Raw genomic sequence first — 4,824 nt, 5'->3', positions numbered from 1 at the left:
GTGATGTGTTATTAAAGTAGTTTATTCCTCCTGCATGTGTGCAAAGGTGACAGTGTGTGCACCGTGTTAGTACTTGGTTTATGCTATGATCAAGATCTCTTGAAGATCGCGAAGTTAACTATTGCTATGATAATATTGATGTGATCTATTCCTCCTACATATGCATGAAGGTGACAGTGTGCATGCTATGCTAGTACTTGGTTTAGTAGCGTTGATCTATCTTACACTAAAAGGTTACTTAAACATGAGCATTATTGTGGAGCTTGTTAACTCCGGCATTGAGGGTTCGTGTAATCCTACGCAATGTGTTCATCATCCAACAAAAGTGTAGAGTATGCATTTATCTGTTCTGTTATGTGATCGATGTTGAGAGTGTCCACTAGTGAAAGTCTATTCCCTAGGCCTTGTTCCTAAATACTGCTGAGTTACTACTGCTGCGTTACTACTGCCAGCGTTACTACGTTTGTTTACTCGTTTCATCGCGTTACTACTCGCTGCAATACCACCACCATCAACTACACGCCAAGCACTTTTCCGGCACCGTTGCTACTGCTCATACTTATTTATACCACCTCGTATTTCACTATCTCTTCGCCGAACTAGTGCACCTATTTGGTGTGTTGGGGACACAAGAGACTTCTTGCTTTGTGGTTGCGGTGGTTGCATGAGAGGGATATCTTTGACCTCTTCCTCCCTGAGTTCGATAAACCTTGGGTATCCACTTAAGGGAAACTTGCTGCTGTTCTACAAACCTCTGCTCTTGGAGGCCCAACACTGTCTACAAGAATAGAAGCTCCCGTAGACATCACTCCCATGAGGAGGGAGTAGTTCTGCATCGAGGCTCGGGGCTGTACCGGTAGCTATGTGGTTCATCTCTCTCCTATGTACTTCAATACAATAATCTCATGAGCTGCCTTACATGATTGAGATTCATATGATGATGCTTGTAATCTAGATGTCATTATGCTAGTCAAGTGAGTTTTACCTATGTGATCTCCGGAGACTCCTTGTCCCACGTGTGTAAAGGTGACAGTAGTGTGCACCGTGTGGGTCTCTTAGGCTATATTTCACAGAATACTTATTCACCGTTGAATGGCATAGTGAGGTGCTTATTTATATCTCTTTATGATTGCAATGTGTTTGTATCACAATTTATCTATGTGCTACTCTAGCAAAGTTATTAAAGTAGTTCTATTCCTCCCGCACGTGTGTAAAGGTGACAAGTGTGTGCACCGTGTTAGTACTTGGTTTATGCTATGATCATGATCTCTTGTAGATTGCGAAGTTAACTATTGCTATGATAATATTGATGTGATCTATCCCTCCTACATATGCATGAAGGTGACAAGTGTGCATGCTATGCTAGTACTTGGTTTAGTCTTTTGATCTATCTTACACTAAAGGTTACTAAAATATGAGCATTATTGTGGAGCTTGTTAACTCCGGCATTGAGGGTTCGTGTAATCCTACGCAATGTGTTCATCATCCAACAAAAGTGTAGAGTATGCATTTATCTATTCTGTTATGTGATCAATGTTGAGAGTGTCCACTAGTGAAAGTGTAATCCCTAGGCCTTGTTCCTAAATATCGCTATCGCTGCTTGTTTACTTGTTTTATCGTTACTACTGCTCGCGTTACTACCGCTGCGTTACTACCGCTTGTTTACTCGTCCTCGGGCAAAGCACTTTTCTGGTGCCGTTGCTACTACTTATTCATACCACCTGTATTTCACTATCTCTTCGCCGAACTAGTGCACCTATTAGGTGTGTTGGGGACACAAGAGACTTCTTGCTTTTTGGTTGCAGGGTTGCATGAGAGGGATATCTTTGACCTCTTCCTCCCTGAGATCGATAAACCTTGGGTAATCCACTTAAGGGAAACTTGCTGCTGTTCTACAAACCTCTCGCTCTTGGAGGCCCAACACTGTCTACAAGAATAGAAGCTCCCGTAGACATCAAGCACTTTTCTGGCGCCGTTGCCGGGGAGGGAAGGTAAACGGCACTCACACATTGGCAAGCCCGGCAACTAAGCACTTTTCCTCCCTCGTCAACTACGCGCCAAGCACTTTTCTCGGCGCCGTTGCCGGGAGGAAAGGTAAAAAGGCTCTCATACTACGGTCCCGTGTAAAGTATTTTTCTCGGCGCCGTTGTGTGTGTGCTCGAAGCTATTTCCTTTAGATCCCGCAATTGCATCTTTTTGTTTCTTGTTTACACTAGTTTGGCATAATGGACAACAATGAGCTTCTTATTCTATTTCCCGATTTAAAACATGGATTGTTTGATGCGAAAATTAAAAAACCTATGAAATCTTATTTGCATGCCGGTAGTAATATTAGTATGAACGCTTTGAACACCATTGTTGATAATGATATAGAAAGTTCTAAGCTTGGGGAAGCTGGTTTTCATGATCTTTTTAGTCCCCCAAGCATTGAGGAGAAAATTTTCTTTGATGATACTTTGCCTCCTAATTATGATAGTGGTCCTTTGATACAACCTACTATGGAGAGTAAATTTTGTTGTGATTATACTATGCCTCCTACACTCGATGAGAATAATAATGATAGCTACTTTGTTGAATTTGCTCCCACTACAACTAATAAAATTGATTATGCCTATGTGGAGAGTAATAATTTTATGCATGAGACTCATGATAAGAATGCTTTATGTGATAGTTATATTGTTGAGTTTGCTCATGTTGCTACTGAAAGTTATTATGAGAGAGGAAAATATGGTTGTAGAAATTTTCATATTACTAAAATGCCTCTCTATGTGCTGAAATTTTTGAAGCTACACTTGTTTTATCTTCCTATGCTTGTCACTTTGTTCTTCATGAATTCATTTGTGTACAAGATGCCTCTTCATAGGAAGCATGTTAGACTTAAATGTGTTTTGAATTTGCCTCTTGATGCTCTCTTTTGCTTCAAATACTATCTCTTGCGAGTGCATCATTAAAACTGCTGAGCGCATCTTAATGGCTATAAAGAAAAGAACTTCTTGGGAGATAACCCATGTGTTTATTTAGCTACAGTACTTTGTTTTATATTTGTGTCTTGGAAGTTGTTTACTACTGTAGCAACCTCTCCTTATCTTAGTTTTGTGTTTTGTTGTGCCAAGTAAAGTCTTTGATAGTAAAGTGAATACTAGATTTGGATTACTGCGCAGAAACAGCATTTCTTTGCTGTCACGAATCTGGGTCTAATTCTCTGTAGGTAACTCAGAAAATTATGCCAATTTACGTGAGTGATCCTCAGATATGTACGCAACTTTCATTCAATTTGGGCATTTTCATTTGAGCAAGTCTGGTGCCCTTTTAAAATTCGTCTTTACGGACTGTTCGGTTTTGACAGATTCTGCCTTTTATTTCGCATTGCTTCTTTCGCTGTGTTGGGTGGATTTCTTTGTTCCATTACCTTCCAGTAGCTTTGAGCAATGTCCAGAAGTGTTAAGAATGATTGTGTCACCTCTGAACATGTGAGTTTTTGATTATGCACTAACCCTCTAATGAGTTTGTTTCGAGTTTGGTGTGGAGGAAGTTTTCAAGGGTCAAGAGAGGAGGATGATATACTATGATCAAGGAGAGTGAGAACTCTAAGCTTGGGGATGCCCCGGTGGTTCACCCCTGCATATTCTAAGAAGACTCAAGCTGTCTAAGCTTGGGGATGCCCAAGGCATCCCCTTCTTCATCGACAAATTATCGAGTTCCTTCTCTTGAAACTATATTTTTATTCGGCCACATCTTATGTACTTTACTTGGAGCGTCTGTGTGATTTTGTTTTTGTTTTTGTTTGAATAAATGCTTGTGTGGGAGAGAGACACGCTCCGCTGGTTCATATGAACACATGTGTTCTTAGCTTTTAATTTTGATGGCGAAGTTTCTTCTTCGTTAATTTGTTATATGGTTGGAATTGGAAAATGATACATGTAGTAAATTGCTATAATGTCTTGGATAATGTGATACTTGGCAATTGTTGTGCTCATGTTTAAGCTCTTGCATCATATACTTTGCACCCATTAATGAAGAAATACTTAGAGCTTGCTAATTTGGTTTGCATATTTGGTTTCTCTAGAGTCTAGATAATATCTAGTATTGAGTTTTGAACAACAAGGAAGACGGTGTAGAGTCTTATAATGTTTACAATATGTCTTTTATGTGAGTTTTGCTGCACCGGTTCATCCTTGTGTTTGTTTCAAATAACCTTGCTAGCCTAAGCCTTGTATCGAGAGGGAATACTTCTCATGCATCCAAAATCCTTGAGCCAACTACTATGCCATTTGTGTCCACCATACCTACCTACTACATGGTATTTCTCCTCCATTCCAAAGTAAATTGCTTGAGTGCTACCTTTAAATAATTCAAAATTTATCACCTCTGATTTGTGTCAATGTTTTATAGCTCATGAGGAAGTATGTGGTGTTTTATCTTTCGATCTTGTCATTTACTTCGACAGACTTTCACAATGGACTAGTGGCACATCCGCTTATCCAATAATTTTGCAAAAAGAGTTGGCAATGGGGTTCCCAGCCCCGATTAATTAACTTGCATTAATAATTCTCTTCACATGTTTTGCTCTGATTCATCCGTAAGCAACTTAATTTTGCAAATAGACACTCCTTCATGGTATGTGATTGTTGGAAGGCACCCGAGGATTCGGTTAGCCATGGCTTGTGTAAGCAAAAGGTTGGGAGGAGTGTCATCCATAAATAAAGAAAAACTAAACTAAAGTACATGTGTAAACAAAAGAGAAGAGGGATGATCTACCTTGCTGGTAGAGATAACGTCCTTCATGGGAGCCGCTCTTGAAAGTCCGGTTGATGAGGTAGTTAG

Source organism: Lolium rigidum, chromosome 4 (genome assembly GCF_022539505.1).
Source record: "Lolium rigidum isolate FL_2022 chromosome 4, APGP_CSIRO_Lrig_0.1, whole genome shotgun sequence".
NCBI lineage: Eukaryota > Viridiplantae > Streptophyta > Magnoliopsida > Poales > Poaceae > Lolium > Lolium rigidum.
This window is presented reverse-complemented; position numbering follows the sequence as displayed.